Below are 19,360 nucleotides of genomic sequence, written 5' to 3'. Positions count from 1 at the left end.
TATCTAAAGTCTTATCTTGGAGCTATCAGTTCACTAGCTTTTCTAATTGCTTATGAAATAAACTTCAATGAATAGGCTGCTTTGTTAGTTAACAGTGCATAAAACAAATTAAATCATCACGCCAAACCTCATTTTCCTACATTAGCACATGCGAAGTACTATGCCTGAAAATTCCAGAAAGATAACCAGTGCTACAAAATTCAACTGAGGGCAACTAAAGGAAAATAGTTTTCTTATAAACTTGAAAGAACCTAGTGCTAGAACCTCCATGAAAATCTATCCAGAGTTGGCATCGTGCAACATTTGGAGAAAAAAGATACCATTTCTTTTTCCTTAAAAGAAACATGGTAAAATAATTATCAGGCTATATTTGGGATTTCTTTGCTACTGAAAACAAGTGTATTTTAGGAAAGAAATGTCAAGTTGCTGAACTTCTGCACAAGCAATCAAGTACATCAGGAAAGGCCTAGAAACATGGATTGTGTTTAAATGGAGGGTTAGTTTTTGAAGTTGTGTTAGAAAATAGAGTTAAGTAAATTAAAAATGGAGATTAAATGTGATATAAATGCAATTGCCAATTGTTTAGTTACAAACATTCATGCAGCTAATGTTTACTAGTGTGTCTCATGCGTTGTTTATTTATAGGTTCTTCTTCAAGATGCCTATCATTTACCTTCAGGAAAAGTCTTAGAAATCAAGTTAGCACTGACCAGAAACAAATGTGTAATTATGAAAAAAGCATATAACTTATTCTTCACAGAAGGAAGCAAGTATCCCAGCATGTAATCCACAGTGGTTGATTTTGGAGTCCCCCTTACCTCCCCTTATCCATACGCTCTTGCAACACAGACATCTACTGAAGCAGAAGAACATGAAGTTAATATTATCTGGAATATCTCAGCATACTGTTGGAACACCCCAGTGAAACTTCCTGGTTTCCTGAAGACAGAAGTGATATATATTCCTATGTGTAGGAGATTGAGGCCATAAATTATTTTTTAGATCTACAAAGAAAATGCACTTTGAAAACCCTGCAAAAGTTTTAGTTGTGAAGAAAATGCTTGTGCTTTTGTGAGCCTTGTTCCCTAGAATTTATTCTTTGATTTTGGAAAACACAAACTTGGAATATCAGACAACTAGCAGACTGAGAATCATATTTCCCTTATATTATTTGCATTATTTGGCATTCCTCCACTAGCCCTATATCAATGGCAGCAAAAAAGCTGCTTCCTGAAAACCCTAGGTATCCAACTCTGTGCAAGTCCCACGACATCTTCCCCACCTCATTCTAATATAGAAGAGTCATAAAATTTCACTTGGAAGCAGGAATTCTGTATGATTTCCTATAATTATGTCAATACTTTGCCTGGACATGAGGCATTTTTGCAAATTCACAACACACTCTGAATTCACTTACCTCATCTTCATTGCAAGGAAGTCGCCTCCAGGCTGGGGAGATAGCTCAGTGACTTAAGTACTTGCCTAACAAGTACAAGGTCTTGAGTCTGATCCCCAGCACCAAAAGAAAACAAAATACAATCAAATAAGTAGCATCTTTGCAATCACTCAATAAAACTGGATTTTGTAGGTACCAAGTTAAAAACAGACTTGTTTCTTCATGTACACATTTATAACCATCTTCACAGGATACGGCAAGTTGCAAACTGTGGTAAATAGAAGTGTGACATAATCCAACTAGTTAGTGAATAATAGCACTGCTGAAAATTGCAGGATGACTGCACTTAGAGAGTTGGCTTCAGATAGAAGAAATGCTTATCTTTGCCAAATGACAACTTGATAGTGAAAACTGAAAGAAGAAGGGCAGGATCGGGGAAAATCAATTATCTCCTCTGTTTGCTAATCCAAAAACTTTTCATTGTTAAGTCTAACGGCAAACTCGGAAAACTTTCAAATAGTCACTAACTGATCAAGACACTTGAAGTGATTCTGCATCATTCCAGGGGATGATGCTATTGTAAGACCTTGGCCTTCTTGGGTCACATTCATCTAAAAACATCTTGGAAGCAAATATATTTGCCTCAATAACATTGTGCACACACACAAAAGCAAAAGCTGCTTTTAACACATATGAAGAGGGTTCTCCTTGAAACCATCTTTAGTTGAATAAAGATAAAGAAATCACCCTGGGCATCACCTATCTCATCAACCCATGTGAGCTGCCCTGTTTCACCCCTCTCCTCTCCTCTCCTCTCCTCTCCTCTCCTCTCCTCTCCTCTCCTCTTCTCTTCCCTCTTCTCCCTTCCCTCTTCTCCTCTCCCCTCCTCTTTTCTCTCTTGTCCCTTATTTCTAGTTTTTATTTTGTTTCTGTTTTCTTTTGGTAATTTCTGAGGTCTTTCTAATTTTGAAAAGCAAAGCAAAATACCCATGAAATTATTTTCTTTTCCAATGTGAAAAGGGAGAAAAAGGACTCCTTTGCTGATTAAAATGAAAGCAAAGGCAAAATGCAGACAGAAAAAGAAGCATAGTTCTGTATTGGGATATCAGCAGCCAGCAGAAGCCTCAGAAGAGGATGGAGAAGTAAATTAATCCTTCACAGGAAGAGCTGAGTGGCTCAAGAACTGTAAATGTACAGAAATATCACATATGAACTAAACCCCCATTTGGAGAAAAGAATTGTTATTGTGGAAGTTAAACTCATATTTGCCACTCCAAAAATCTGACTTGCTTTCTACAAACTGTCATATGGCTTTTCAAAGTCACGGCACAATGCATTATATTCCACCTGTGTCTTTTTCTCCTCTGTTTCTTTCCCCATCCTCAGACTGAGCTTAAGCACAAATATTTTTAAGGTTTTAAATATTTCATAAAAAGAGCAGCACAATGGCTTCCTAGTGAGCTGTCACCTCGTAATTGCATATAAAACTTTTGGGGAGAAATGCTGACACTATTGCTCCGGAGTGCCTTTTTGTCATTTGGGTCATACCCAAGGAGAACACAAATGGGAATTGTGTTGGTTTTATAGCACCTGTTTACTGAATAAAATGTTCACTTCTTCCAGTTTTCTGAACAAAAGCAGGATTTTCTTTGTGCTTATATATTAATGGCCTTCTTTCCCTACACCTGAGTAGAACCTACATATCAGCAAGGAGAGCACAAAATCTTAGGTTGACATGTTCTGTTCTCTATAAGCAAAACAAGCGAGAGCATTAACCCCCACTCAGTGCTGCGAGAAGATTTACAGAGCACACTATTACTTGGACTCTTGCTACGTGCTCCATGGCATTACACCTAAATGGAACAGCTCATTTCAGCTTCCCAGTGACAGTCAGCAGGACGTGTCCGTGCCAGCTATAGGGGTAGGAAGACCAAGACTGGGCAGGTGAAGGAATGTGTTAAATGTCAACTGCTGACAAGCAGTGCGATTAAAATTTTTAAAAAGGTATCATCTCAAAACCTTTGCTTTCATCCTCTGCATTAAATTATTTTCAATACAGATGTTGAAGATGATTTAACTATTAAGAAATCCCAAATCTTTCAGAAGGAATAATGTTACCTTCTTGAATTTCTAACTTCTGTGTTTAAAGTGATGCTTGTTATTCATTTTGGTATTGCAATGAGTCTAAAACTACTCCCCAGGTGTAATTATAAAATTTGATTTATAATCCAGTATTAAATTTAACTCTCTTTGGATTAAAGAAAAACAACTACTTTTAGAATGGCTTTCTGTTCCTCATTTTGTTAATTATAATTGTCTTAAATTCAAGATTTATCTTAATCTCAGGAGGCCCCACCCTATGCCATTTAAATTTTTGTTCTTAGGGCTAGTGAGATAGCTCAGTGAACTAAGTGGTGGATTAGGCAAGTACAGGGACCAAGGTTTGATCCTTGGAATCATAGGCCGTGCTGGCCCTGCCCCTAGGCATGCTGAGCCAGCCGCCGAGACCAGGCGTGGTGGCACATGCTTGTAATCCCAGTGCTTGGGAGGCTGAAAACAGGAGGATCACTAGGAGTCTGAGCTGCAAAGTGAGACCCTGTACCAAATACATTAAAAATAATTAAATAAAAACAAAATAAATTTTTGTTCTTTAAAACTTCCATAGTTTCATTATTCAGAAATCCCTGATTTATATACTAATTTTGTTCCAAAGGTTTATTTGTAGGTCAATTAGAAACTTAGAACATATTCATCCTTATAAACAAAGTTGCAAGTGAGAGTTTGATTCCCCAATGAGCCATAAAAGCCTTAAAAATCCATAATGAAACTGAACAGCAGCACTTGTATTATTGTCCTGAGTTCCAAGTCATTGGAGCAGGACATTAATGATTCACAAAAGACAGAGTAGGAGAGAAAGACAGTTTTAATTAAATGCAAATAATTAATAGAAAGTCTATATTTGCAACAAGCAATAATACATAAAAACAACCTTGAAGAATATTTGAGTTTGTGTTATAAAATCCTGCTTAGTAAAGTGTGATAAAATTGATATAGGGGAAAGAAACTCCGAACTGAAAGATATCTGGGATGAGTTTGTGTTCTCTAAAATTGAAGAATGAATTTTCGGAACAACGGAGGTTAAGAGCAAAATATATTTATTGGGGGAAAGAAAGTTTCAGTCTGAGAGAGGGACGGAAGGGGACCTGAGTGCATTGCCAGGGAATTTGACCTTTCCAGGGATTTTTTTAGAGCAAATCCAAGAGGTGAGACAGGTCCAAGGTGGGAAACATGGGACTGCACAAGGAGGGCATGAGGTGGGAAAAAAACTGGTCCACCAATAAGATTACAAGCATAATTGTTCAGGTAAGATTGGTCAATTCAGGATCAAATAGGGAAGGGAGTCAGGTAGCAAGTGGACTTGAATACAGAACATAGGCTTTTCCTTTGAGGCCTGGCTTAGTGACTCCTTCTTGCTCTTTCAAAGAGATCCTACCTATTTAGAATATCAAGCCCCATCTCCATCCCTAGGGAGATATGTGGCTTCATTTGTTTACTCTTTTGTCTTAAGGTCTGGCCCACAGCGGGAGGACTGGTCTCTCCCACAGTTGCAAGGTATCTTGCCTTCCCCACTGGCTCTGTGGCCCGGCCCTGTCAGACTGCTTGTGGCCTCTCCATCTCACTCTGCTGCCTACCAGTTTTCTGCCATGCATAGCGCTTTAGCTGTTAAGGCAGCAGTGGGAGCTAACAGAGGAGTCCTTCCTCCCCTCCTCTTCCGTGCCCTCCCCACTATCTTTCTTTTTAAGTATTGAGGATCTTAACAGGTTTTCCCCTGACCATGTGCTTTGTTTGGATGTAGAACTTTCCCCACACTCTCCTGGCCTCCGGGGGCAGGGCGTTCAGCAGGTGCTTGGGGCGTGGGCGGCTGATGGCTCCGCAGATGAATTCACAGCTAGCTCACTGTGCTGTTAGGAGGTGGGGCCGGTGGTCTGGCGATGTGACTTTGGAAGGGGCGCGGTGTGCCCTGCCCAGCTCCTTCCTTCTCCCTCTGCTTCCTGGCCAAGGTGACTGTGCCCCAGGAAGCTTTCCTCCACTATGACTTCTGTCCTGCCATTTCTACCTTGGAGCCAACCTGTTGAGGAAAAGAGGACACTGGACTTTTTTGGACTGCAAAGGAAACAGAGGGTGCACTCCCAGAAAAGAAGAAGCTTCGTATATGGCTAACCTGGCTCCGCGAAATTCGTGCTTCACAGCTTCTGGGCCCCGGAGACAGTGTTACAAAGGTTTTTAGAGAGTGGTGGGAAAAAAAAAAAATTTTAAGCCAAGACAGTTACTTAGTACATCAGGCTTCTAATTCTGGCCATCTGGTCCACCTCAGTCAGGCACGGAGTCTAGCCAAGGACGGAGGCAGGGGTTGGGGATGGGTGCCACAGTTTAGGGAGTAAGTGATGTAGCACCGGGAGGAGGAGCCCCAGCCTGTGGATCAGACAGCTGCCCCCCCCAGTTACCATATCAAAGGGCTGCCCAGTGGCAGGAGGGAGTGGGAGTGTGCTCCGCAGAGGGCGGAGGGCGACACTGCTGCCCTGGGACAAGGCGGAGGATCCCCTCTTAAAACAGATGGCTTCTTCCTCAAACTGACTGGGGGCATAGCCAGGAGCCAAAACGAATCTGTTCTCTAGGGTGTTCCTTATCGTTATCATGTCCCAGCCACGAGAAAGCAACTCCTCGGCCGGTTTTTTGTTTTCTACTAAGTGGCTGCATCACCCAGGCGAGGCTTCAACTCGGATCTCCTGCCTCAGCCTGACAACTTGCCAGGATTACAGGTGTGGCCGCCACTCCTGGCTGCTGCTATATGAAAGTAAACTCTTTTCATTGAAACACGCTTAGAGGCACAGAAGGTCGGCACTGACAAGGCACCCTTTAGGTTCCAGCGGCTCCCAAGTCTGCAGGTAGCTTCTTCCCAAAATGAAGGTAAATTTAAACAAATATTGGGTGAGTAAATACTTCTCCAACAAAAGCCACAAACATAGCAAATGGCTATGCAAACTAGGAAATGCTCCATGTTCTTTTTGCTTCTGAAAACCTAAAAAAGTCTAAACTCTAAAATATATATAACGTTTTTTAAAAAACCCACAAAATTTGAAATGTGAAAATACTTGTCAAAGGCATTCTCTCACTTGCTGATGATGGGTGTGCGCCTTGCAGCGGTCCACGAGGTCACGCGGCGACCAGTCGAGTCAGCGTGGCATGTGGCTCCTAGAGTGACTTCCCTCTTCATCTTCGGGTTAACCACTAACTTATTCTTTTGTTTTTCGAAAGCCAGACAAGCCTTCTCCAATCTGCGCGGGTTACAGCACTGTTTGCTCGGTGTAAGCTTCACTTCCGGGCCAATCTTATGAAAACCCCACACCCAGCTTGCTTCGCAGGGGCTTGCAAGCTCTTCTGTAGCTTTCCGGTTGCTGAGCAACAAAGGATTCCTTTACTTTTTATTCTGCTTCTCTCTTGCACACAAGAAGGAACCTTGCAGCTAAAAAATCTTATAAACAAATATTTTAGTAAGTGAACATGTTTATTACAAATATAAAAATATTACGTGATTACTTGAATAATTAACATCAAGAATAATTGCCATGAAGAAATATAAAGCTTTATTTATTTATATATTTATTGTAGTTTTAGTACAGGATCTACAGGGTCTCACTACACAGATTAGACTTGGAGTGGTCCTCCTGTTTTCAGCCTCCCAAACTCTGGGATTACAGGCACACAGCACCACGCCCAGTCTCAGTCGCTGTCTCAACATGCCCCTGGATGGGACGGGTATAGCATGCCGAGGATGTAACCCTGGTCACTGCAAGTCTGCTGAAAAGTTTGTTATCTGAATTTCAGCACTTTTTTTTTTCATAATTGATGGGTAGACACAAAGAATGAATAACTATTTAGTAAATTCAGACGAGATCTATGTATCTTTGTGATATCTCTATCAGGTATCAGTGAAGGAAGCCAAGTACCCATGTAAACTCAGTTCAGCCAGATATAATCTGTGATAACCTGTTAAAACAAGCTTCATAAAGCAAGACACATTCCTCATATTGTTCTAAAGTGCTATCAATATATTTTTATTTGTTTATTATTACTATTATTATTATTATTATTAATTTTTTTTTGTGGTACCAGGGATTGAACTCAGGAACCTGCACTTACCAGGCAAGCACTTATTCTACTGAGCCATCTCCCAGGCCTATCAATATATTTTTAATGAGAGTGCATTAGTTTTACACTGATGCACAGTGAACTCCACACATCCAATGCCTTAGGACAGCCCTTCTGTCTTCATTCTCTGCTCTGTAGGCCACAAGTCCAGCAGTATGTCACTGGGCTGTGGCCATAAAATCATGGTCTCTATTTCCTTACTGCTGCCCGCTGGGGCTCTTGCAGCTGCTGTTGGCTTCCATTCCTTGTCCTATGGACCACCCCATCTGAACCAGCAAGTGGGCGACCAGTCGCTCTGATGCTTGGACGCTCTGCCTTCCCCTTTAGCCAGCTAGGTAAACTCATTTGTTTTTAAAGTGATTATGTGACATGATCAGGCCCATATAGAATGTCTTCATATTTTAGGGTCAACCAATTAGGAATTTTAATTATGCTTGCAGAATCGCTGCACAGTGGTCCTACACCAGTGTCTAAATGAATGGAATGGCTAGGAAGCATGGTCCACCAGTGACTGCCACCCTAGAGGGAGACCTTTGAGCCGTGTCAACCACAGGAGCAAAAGCTTCATGAAACATTTTCTTAATACAAGAGATCGATTTTGTTTTATGCAGGACAAAAATTAAATTGTATAGGATACATTTAAAATCACTTATAAATTATTAATATTCCATTTATCACTCATAAACATCACTAGTTGTCTTTGATTTTTCTATCAACTCTCAGTATTAAGAAACAAGGATTTTAGCACAGCCAGAAACAAAGGAGCAAAGCGAATCACTCCCTTTCTCCATTCAACAGCACCTTAGTGGTTATTCATGTTTCCATCCTCCTAAATTAGGTAGAAAATAAAATTACAAAAGCTTAAGACTCTCCAGGCCCTAGGCTTCAGAGCGCTGGCCGGTGAGAGTCTGTGGGTCTCTGTACCCAAAGTCAGAGGATCTACCTTTAAACTCTGAAAGCCTGAGGAGTTTTCTGGCCTGTTTTTCTCCTTTTTTTCTCTTTCCTGCTGCTTTTTTCTTTTTGGACTTCAATAAACATAACTGTCTCTGAAAAAAAAAAGAAAAGAAAACATAGCTGTCTCCTACTAGCACAGGGTATATGCCTGGCAGTTCTTTTCTTTGCCACACTGAAGAGCTTGGACTATCATTGCCCCGTGCAACTGTAACAGGTTCATTTATGTTTTAAATTTTATAACTATGAGGATATGTTTGTCTCCATGGAGCATGTGATTTCATAATTTGTTGTCCTAATTTATAGTTTTTACACAATTAAATTATAATACATGAACAGTTAGGATAGGCTTGACCTCCTAATAAATATCCTGCTTTTTTGTTAAGATGGGTTAAGCGAAGTGATTAAGATGTTTACAAACACAACAATTGTTACAGGGTTATTATTTCTAAAAGGCGCACCATCACTGGTTTAGATAGTATTGTCAATAAGTTCTTTGTGGAAGAAATATGTAGTTGAAATATTTTTTACTAATTTATTGTACAAATCATTTTGTCCTTCTTAGGAGATTGCTTGTTATAATCACAGGACACTCCTCCAGCAATGGTTGTCCTCTTCTATCTTTCGATTTCCCTCTTTTGGTTTATAAAATTATTCAAATCTGTCTGCTGCAAAACAGTGTTTCAATTAATTTCCTTATTTTTTTAATGGTCAAGAATTCCACTGATGCTACAGTTTAGAATCAGTGGAGGCAAATCTATGGCACACATGTTGTTTTACAAAAAGATTGCCTGTTATAAAACAGTTTAAAAGATATTTTTTCCAGTTGAGTTCTTCATGACATCCCTGAGATTATGAAGTGTTATTGTTAGATAGAAATACTGTAGGCAGTCAGACAGGGCTAGGCCCTCAAAGGGCCCATTATGGAAGACAAGATACCTGGCAACTGTAGGAAAGACAGGCACTCCTGAAGTGGGCCAGACCACAAAACAAAAGAATAAAGAAATGCAGCCACATACCTCCCTAGGTATGGGCATCAGGGACTGATATTCTAAGTGGGTAGCAATCACCTTGAAAGAGCCAGGAAGAGTCACTAACCCAACTCCCTAAAGGAAAAGCCCCTGATCTGTATTCAAGTCCACTTACTACCTGTCTCACTTTCTCAGTTGATCCCGATTTGATCAGTTTTGAGCAATTACATTTGTGATCTTATTAATGGATCATAGTTTTGTCCCACCTCATGCCCATGTTACGAGTTCGCATGTTTCTACCTTGGACCTGACCCCCCTTGTGGTTTTGCTTTATTAAAATCCTGAGAAAAGGCAGGTTCCTTGGCAATCCTCTCAGATCCCCTTCTGTCCCTCTCTCAGGCAGGAGCTTTCTTTTTCCCAATAAATGCATTCTGTTCCTAAGCTCTATTGTTTCTCAAATTCACTCTTTGATTTTAGAGAACATGAACTTGTCCCAGGCATCCTTTGGGTTGGGCGTTTCATTTCCCTGTATCAATGTGAGCAGGCAATCTAAGAAAGAGGTAGGCCTCTGCCATGTATTTCCTTAAGCAGTCCTTTATTTTTTACCTCATCATCTTTTAAAGGAGTAGCAATCATGAATTGTTTATTTTATTTTATTTTATTTTATTTTATTTTATTTATTTTATTTTGTATTTTAGTACAGGGTCTACAGGGTCTCAGTATGTAGATCGGACTCATAGTGATCCACCTGTGTTCAGTCTCCCAAGAGCTAGGATTACAAATGCTTGCCACTATGCCCAGTCTCTATGGCCCTGTCAGTGTGCCCCAGGGACAGGGCCCGCAAGGAACACTGGGAATCAAACCCCTGGCGTCTGACTAAGCAGACACTTTAATTCGCTGAGCTGTTTGGCCAGTCCTGCAATCATGAATTGTACAGGTGGTTTACTTGCATGCTCTTTGCCACATACAAGTAACTCATTCATACAAGCTATGTTTATTTATGTGCCATGAATTAACTGCAAAGTATTTAAGACAGATGTTATGTGATATCAGTGACAGGCTGTGGTAATTGGGTCAGCCTGAATTCTCAAATTATTTAAAGGAATACACAATGACTAATGTAATTTCATGTATGATATAAGGGAGGGCAAAAGTCTGAAATATGGATTATGGCCCCCGGAAAGTCCAGCAAATAAGTCCCTGCCTCTGTGACACACACCTACTATTTATGTTAGTGACTATTGAATGACACTTTTTTGGTACTTTCAATTCTTTGCAAGACAGAAATCCTGCTTGTAATGGGTGAGAGTTCAAGGCACAACTGAGCCATACCCAAGAACTGACTATAGTTCTTCTTTTTAACAGCTCTGAAGTGAGTTACAAAATCTTAATGTTTTTTGCTACTTTACAGTTGCAAAATTTTCAATAGTTCTGTGGCTAGAAAACTTTAGGCCTTTGTTTCCACTGTTATAATGCCTCAGACAACTTAGTAGATTCCTTGTATTCAGATCTATACAGCATGTCTTCTTTTTTACTAATTATTTTAGTAGCACTAATATGTAATACATAATGTTTAAATTCCTTGTAAGGTGTCTTTAATACTGTTTTTTTAAAATCACCTTTCATTTTCTTTTTAATTTTTTAAATTTTTTAAAAGAGAATATGAAATAAAAATAAAAATTCAGCAATGATACAGAATTGCACTATATGAAATAATTTGAATTTGACTGTATCTGTTGTATTGCAGTGTTGTTTTCAATTTAGTTGTTCAGATTACCAGATATATGCATGTAAAATTGAAAAAAGAAAAATAATTTAATTATAAATAAATAAAATCTTATTTTATTTATAATAAATTAAGAAAACAGAAGACAGCAACAACAAACAAGCATTGACTGTTCCTTTCTATAGACCAGCCGAAATCCACAGTACGATTATCCAAGCCATCCTGCGTACATAGTTAGATATATCTTTCTCCCCCTGTTCTCCTCATCTCAGTAATTCCCTCCTTTTGTGCAGACTCATTCCATTTTCACAGTATCTCTTGTAACCTTCAGACTTTACTTACTCTTTCAGGTTCTTACACTAGGGAGATAATACCATGTTTGCATATGTGGGTCTGATTTACTTCACTGAAGAGTATTGTCTCTAGTTGCATCCGTTTACCTAGAAAAGCCTCAAATGTATCCATTCTTATAGCTGAGTAATACTCTATTACTACATTCAGTTATTACAATTGCATAGGCACCTCTCCCGCTGCTGCTATTAGAATGTCTAGTGCTACCCGATTTTGGAGAATGGCCTGTCTCATCAACTTTACTTCTTTTTTAGGAGAGCCCAGATGCAATGTCAGTTAAGGTCCCCTGAGTATAGTTAGTTAAGGCCTCAATGTGTTCCATGACACCCTGTAACTCTAGGAAGGGATAAAGACAGAAGCCAAGTAACCCAACAAACATGGTTCTGAAACATGCTTCTGGACCACTGATGTTGTAGGTGGGGTAAATTTGTAGGTTTGTAGATTTTTTTTTTTATGTATTTGCCTTGTAACCATGCTAATCCTAATGTGCATTTTCCTATTTATGGAGAGGTAGCTAGGTCTACAAATTGGTCTCACAAGACAATGAGTGCCACTGGGGGCTTCCCCTCTAATTCCAGGGTGATTAAATCAATCTGTTGCAAACTAGTCTTTAGCCTGTAAAGACTATTATTGTGTGTACCCATTGTTTGGGGGGTGTCCATCCCAAGTATTTAGTGGAGTTAAGCCAATGAGAATAAGAGTGATTTTTTTTTTTTTTGTTCCTAGCATAAGGGGCTCTTTCTACTGACATGTGTTATAGTAGGGATTTACCATAGATATTCATCTCATATTTGAAAATAGCCATCGAGGACAAGGTATACAGCCCAGGCATAATCACCTGCCTGGCAAGTGCAAGGTCGTGAGTTTGATGCCTGATACCACAAAAAAAAAAAAAAAGCCATCTTGATATTTATTGTTGTTGAGCTTCAGGGTAAGAGCCTTAGTTTTATTTAATAAGGGACTCACTAATGCTTGTAAAGAGGCTTCAGTGACATTGTGGGAAAAAAATTGATTATGTCTAGGAAATTCAGAATATAATTTATAGCCCACTCAACTATTTTGTAATTGTGGGCTAAGCTAGGATACCTTTCATATCTGATTAATATGGTCATAATTTATTTTAATCATCTCCTTGAAGTGGGGATAACCCCCAAGGGAGTCCTGATGGACTTGACAAAGGAGTAAACCATATATCCAGAAAGAAGTTTATTGTGATGATTCTGCATATTCTTTGCCCACCTTAAAAAGGAACTGCAGCCTCCTCTAACTGGCAAAGTGATTAGTAGAAGAACAAATAGTCACTGCACTATCTGAAGACTGCCATTTTCTTGAATAAGAATCAAGTCTTCTGTTGGTTCTCAGGAGTATTCAGATAGTCGCTCACCTCTAGCAACAGTCTCTGGCTCCCAGAATTTGAGTCTGGTGTGGTGTAGTACTGGCCTGTTATCTTGACAGCTGAAGAGGTTGATAGGATCAGAGTGTATTGTCCTCCCACGTTGGTCTTAGAGAAGGAGAAGATGGGGGGATACTTTACCAGTCCTAAATCTCCAAGGTGGAATATAGGACTTCGCTTTTCTTTAGGCTGAGATCTGTAAACTGTTGAAGAGTTTGTTGGAATTTAGCCAATGAGGTGATGTCTCTTAGTAAGGCATCTGGTTTGTTTGTTTGCTTCTTTTCTTTTATTTTTTTGGATTTGATTGGTACAGGGTCTCACTACACAGCGTGGACTCATGGTGATCCTCCTGTTTTCAGCCTCCCCAGCACTGGGATTACACGCATGCACCACCATGTTGGGTCTCAGTGACTGGCTCAGTGCAACCCCTGGTGGGGCTGGTGCAGCATGTGATGCCTGGGATGGAACCCTTGTCTCTGTGCTTGCCTAAGCAGGTGCTTAGTCTGCTGAGCTATCTCGTCAGCCTGGCATCTTTTTCTTTATCGAAGAGAAAATGATTAGTGAGAAAAGGACATCCATAAAGCATTTCAAATGGACTGAGGCTTAGGATTTGATAACAGCTAAAGGCAATGAGGCCACTGTAGATGGGTCTCCTGAGCCATTTTGTGAAGATTTTTTTTTAGGGTCTCCTTTACTTTTTTTACCTTTCCTGATGATTGCATCCTCTATGCACAATAATGATGATAGAGAATGCCTAGTGCCTGAAAGACATTTTGCGGGACTGTTGTTTTAAAGGAAAGCCCATTATCACCCTGTAAGCTCTTAGGAAGTCCAAGTCTAGAAATGATTTCTAAAGCTAAGACTCTTCCCATCTCTTGAGCCTTTTCTGTTCTACGAGGGAAGGCTTCAACCCAGTTTGTGAAAGTATTGACTCAGAACAAGGACTGAAGTCCCTTACTTTCTGGCATATGAGTAAAATTAAGCTACCAGTGTTCTTCAGGGTATTTGCCATGTCGCTGTATACCTGGAAGAACTATGGTTTTGTTATGGTTTTGGCAGAGCTTGCATATTTTACTTATCTCCTGTCTTGTCTAAGAAAGCCCCTTTCCTATGAATACTTTGAGGCCATCTGTTGGGTCTTGTTTCTCCCCAGACAAAAGGTTTGGGGCAAAGATTTAATAGTTTTCCATTCATGATCACCAGAAAGGAACAATTTACCATCATTTGATTGTAACCATCCAGAAGGAATGAACTGCCATGGAGAGAGCCCATTTGATTTTTGACTGGGACTATTTCAGTCAAGTGTGATCAAGGGAATCTTCCTAGATCAGGGAAGCCTGAAGGAGAAACCCTCAAGCAGCCTTTTTTGATGATACATCAGCTAGTTGATGACCTTGAGATATTGTATTAGTTCCCTTTTGGTGTCCTCTGCAGTGAATTACTGCAACTTTGGAGGACATACAGACAGTTTTAATAACAGATCATCTATCTCTTTATGATACTTTAGAGGAGATCCACTGGCTATTAGATAATTTCTCTCTTCTCATATAGCTGTACGGGTATGCAGTACTTGGAAGGCATATCTTGTATAAGTATAAATATTGACTTTTTGTCCTTTGTCAAGTTGAAAAACTTGACAGAGCTATAAGCTCCATGAGCTGAGCACTAGTCCCAGATGCAAGTGAACAACTTTCAAGAGTCTGATGTAAAGTTACCACTGAGTGTCCTTTCTTGTCCCATGAAGGAACTGCCATCACAGAAAAGGGTCAAATCAGGGTTTGCAAGGGGTATGTCTAATAAATCTTCTCTGGCTGCATGTGTGTGGAGAACTACCTGCTCGTATCATATCTGTCAACCTCCTTTTCTAGCAAAAAGATGGCAGTGTTTAAGGAGGAGCATGTCTTTATTTGAATGGCCGGTCCTTCTAGAAGTAGAGCCTAGTTTTTAAGGAGTCAATTGTCTGATAGCCATAGGTTCACCTTAGAAGAAAGAAGTCCTCCCATGTTGTGAGGCACACATACAGTGAGATATACCTCAAGTCAGCTTGGATGCCTCTGGCACTAACAGCTACATCCACCATTGCTCTAAGACAAGCAGGCCATCCTTTTACTACAATGTCTAATTCATGACTCAGATGCCCTAAAGGCTGTTGAGTGGGTTCCCAATCCTGTGTAAGCACTCCCAAAGCCATGCCTCCCCTCTTATCAACATATAAACTGAAATGGTGTCCTGTGCATAGGCTTAGGGCTGGAGCATTTAGAAGTGCTTCTGGGAATCAAGTTCCCTAGTTAAAATATGAATTTCTACCTTTTGGGCCTCCTTTATAAGTTGATAGAGAGGTTGTGTAACCTCCCCATATCCAGGTATCTAAAGGTGACAAAAGTCTATAATTCCTAGAAATCTTCTTAGTTGTTTTAGGGTCTTGTGCTGTGGGAAGGAAAGAACTGATTTAATTCTTTCTTTCCCCAGCTTTCAGATTCCCTTGGGTATGATGAAGCCTAAATATTTTACCTTAATACTGCAGCATCATGCTTTAGATTTAGAGACCTTATAACCATTGTGTGCCTGAAAATTGAGCAGAACATAGGTGTCTTGTCTTGGCTACAGAGCTCTTTTGAGAGCACACATAAATGTATATCATCTATATATTGTGCGACTATGAACTGGGAGAATGCAAAATATGCCAAGTCATGAGAAAGCACTTGCCTAAAAGATGTGGACTATCCCTGAACCCATGGGGATGCGCTGTCCATGTCAATTAAGAGGCCTGGTCATGAGGGTTTTCAAAAGCAAAAAGAAACTGGGAATCTGTATGTAAAGGAATACAAAAGAAAGTGTCATTCAAATCTAAAACTGAAAACCAGCTAGCATCTTCCGGAAGCTGAGAAAGGAGCATGTGTGGGTTGGGTACAATGGGCGAGTAGGCACTACGGCTTCATTTAGCAACCTAAGGTCCTGCACTAACCGCCATGCCCCATTGGGTTTTTGAGTTCCCAAGACAAGAGTATTGCATGGACTGTTACTGGTAAGAGGTCTGGTCATGAGGGTTTTCAACACAAAAAGAAACTCAAGTAAACTTTGCGCTCTTAGATTATTAATTATAGATAATAATCCTCTCTTTACTTCAGGCCTTAAAGAATATTGTCTCTGGCTAGGAAAAAATAGAATCTGTGATGTATCTGTGCTGGAGCATCTCTTATTGACCTACCTATTTCATCTTTAGTTGCCCATACTTGAGAATTTATTTCTATCTCCATGGGGACGATGGTGCACCTTGATAAAATCTCTCAAGGATGAGAAAGCTGGGCTTTTAGACATAACTAAAAGTAATGCGTGAAGAGAAAATCATCCCAGTTACAGCGTAAGCAAGGTATCTTTTAATGAGTTTTTGTTGAGGTACAATGACTGGAAGGAAGGTCAGAGTTAGAGATGGACAAAAAGACCTGTGCCAATGTCCAGTGATGGGCTGTTTTTTCCCCTTTCTAGTCTTGATTACTCAGAACTCCTCCATGGAGATAAAAGGTAGAGATAAGTCTGGCCTCCTGAGGGAGGAGGAAGCCCAGGGTCCCTTTAGTCTCACTGGACAACCTGGGAAACTGAGTCTGAGCTCTGAGGCCTCCACCTCTCTAGTAGCTGTCAGTAGCTGTCTTGGCAGCCAGGGCATGGCTTGGGGGGCTTCTTAAGGAAGTCCCTCTTAAGGTGGCCTGGATTTTGACAGTTGTAGCAGATGAACCTAGTCATTGAGCTCTCTTTGGACCCCAGAGAGTCAGACTGACAGTCCGTTTGTTTTGAGGCCACAACAAAGGCAACTGTTTTTTGATTTCTTGGTTTTCTCTTCCTCGTTTTCTCCCAGTTCCAATTATAGGATACTAAAGTGGTAGTTTTTACTAAGTACCAAATGAACTATCTGGAGCATGAGCTGTCTTTTGTAGCTCTTTTCTATTATCTGGAGCTGACTGAGTATAATGAAGTTATCTGTAAGAATAATCTGCCCCTCTGTTGAATTAGGATCTGTGGCAGTATGTTTTATCAGTGTCTCTATTAAACATTCTAAGAAAGCAAAGTGGTTTTCATCTCTCTCCTGCCAAATAGTTGAAAATTTAGAACAACTAGAAGGCTTGGTTTTTGTTCTTATTAGATCTTCAAGGCTATACATTTAAATTATTTCCTGTTTTAATCTCTTGCCTGTCTGTGAGGCCAGCGGAGGTCTTGGATAAGGACTGTTTGGGTTCTAGTGGGAACTGGTTCTTCCTCTGGCTGTCTATCTTCTGACTGTTTAAAATTAACTGTATGATATCCATCCCCAAATGTAACAGCAGCTTGTAATGCTGCCTGTCTCTCATTTGAGGTTGATGTTTAAGATTAAAGTTATTTCCTTCCAGTCTAGCTTATAGGTCTGAGTTAAACCCTCTAAAGGTATCAATGTACTTATCAGGGTGATCTGAAAATTTTCCTATTTTTAGCTTGATCTATCTTAAGTTATTGAGAGAAAGAAGTATGTAAATATAGGTAGTCTCATATGGATTATAATTATATCTTGAGCATAAATATGAATTATTTCTTAATATAAAGATTTGAATATAACACAATTCTGACATTTTTCTTTTTACAGTATGATGTTAGTTGTAAAAGAACATAAAAATCAATATTTTCCTCTGTGCTTCATTTTGGCTCTAAGGGATAGACAGCCCACATGCATGTGCAGAAAAACATTAAATGGCTTTTTTTTAATTGTAAGGGTCTTCCAATGTTAATGATGCACTCTACACAGAGTGCAAGGAGACTTTGACTATGAATTTCCGACATCTAAAATTAGAAAAAGAGATAGCTTAAGCCTTCCCCTCCCTAGTTCTAATTGGTCTTTATACCCTAAAGGCATCCCTCCAGTAGATCCCACTTGTTATGGTTTGTCTCTAGTTGTTCCTTCAAAGTCTCACGCAGTCATGGGGCAGGGACTTCTAGAGTTTGAGATTAATTCATGATCAAAGCTGGCACTGTGAGTCATTGTGCTGCTGGGATTATGGGAGTGAGTACTTCCCTTAGCCTGGGGCAGAAAGCCTGAATGTAATTTAAGAGAGACAGCCTTCCTCTCTGTTGTCAGTGTTGCTGCTACTCCTCCCTTGGCTCCTCTTGCTCTTTGCAACTTTGCCACCACCCTAAATGGTTGTTCTCTGCCCTGTGCTACTCTGCCTTGGAGCCAGCTGAGTATGGAGCGTCCTTCATTTTGGGTATCGGATATTTGTCTCAGCAATGAGAGAAGAGTAACTGAGATACCACTCCAGCGCAGGTGGATGCCATCTGTAGAAAGACTCGAAGACAAAATTGGACCAGTCTACCTACCCTTGGGCTGGTGTGCAATTTCATCCTTCAAGAAATCTCATGAACTGTATACTTACTCCTATTGGACATTTATAAGCATAAGTTACAGTTGATCTGGTGACAGGAGTACCTATAGAAGGAATCATAACTTTGTAATGAACTATTGCATATATAAAAAATGAGTTGGAAGCAGAGCACTTCTGCTGAGCTGTGAAAGAAGTCTCCTCTGGAGATAGACAAAAGAGGTAATTGACCTGAGGAATTCTGCCCTGGATTCTAGGGCAAAGGAATCTCCAAGACACTTGTGTCATCCATCTAATCACCAAGTCAACCTTTCCCAGCAGCAGGACAAGGCTATGTTTTATTTAAATCTTTGGAGCTCACAGGTTAAACTTATATTTATCATTTAGCAATCACATTTTACATGTGGGTAAAAGCATTACTTAAGGCTGACAAAAAAATCTCTTCCTTACTCTTAGTTAGCATATGTAAGGTACAAATGTAAATCATTGCCCTAATAGCTACTGTGAAATGTAAATTGTTGCAAGCTGTCTCAGCCTAATTTCTGAAGTGGAAGTAATTAAATAGTTCCACTGAAAAGCTTAAGGAGAATTCCTAGTTTACCAGCAGAAAGAGGAGAAAAATAGAGAAGGGGAGAGTTTTCAGTGGCCAGGAGACAGTTTTTCACCAAGGAATCTTTGAGTATCTTCCAGAGAGCGACCCTGGCCATGACCCCTCAGGAGTTCTTGGTTTCTATTGGCCCACACAACTCAAACTCAGCTTCCAGAAAGGAATCCAGCTGTCTCTCTAGTCAGCATTCCATGAACCATTGGCTTCAATGTGGATTCACCAAAGAAATGCTGGGGAAACCTGTCCTCTGCTTTAAAGAGTGTCAGCTGCTCTACAAGTGTTTAACTAGCTGGCAGCATAGCCACTGTTTGTGAGTTCTATAAGCGATAGTTAAAAGCCTGAACAAGATTACCTAGCACTTTACAAGTTTACAGAAATCCACAAACTATTATTAAGTTGAACTATGAGAAAAG

At 40.1% G+C, this 19,360-nt stretch overlaps 1 pseudogene; it reads left to right on the top strand.

Moving 5' to 3' along the window:
- Positions 1-7,905, top strand: part of LOC101585650 — a 10,125-nt pseudogene extending 2,220 nt beyond the window's left edge.
- Positions 7,906-19,360: the final 11,455 nt, after the last annotated feature.

This window comes from Octodon degus, unplaced genomic scaffold, assembly GCF_000260255.1.
Source record: "Octodon degus isolate 3935 unplaced genomic scaffold, OctDeg1.0 scaffold00142, whole genome shotgun sequence".
NCBI classification, from domain to species: domain Eukaryota; kingdom Metazoa; phylum Chordata; class Mammalia; order Rodentia; family Octodontidae; genus Octodon; species Octodon degus.
This window is presented reverse-complemented; position numbering and strand designations above follow the sequence as displayed.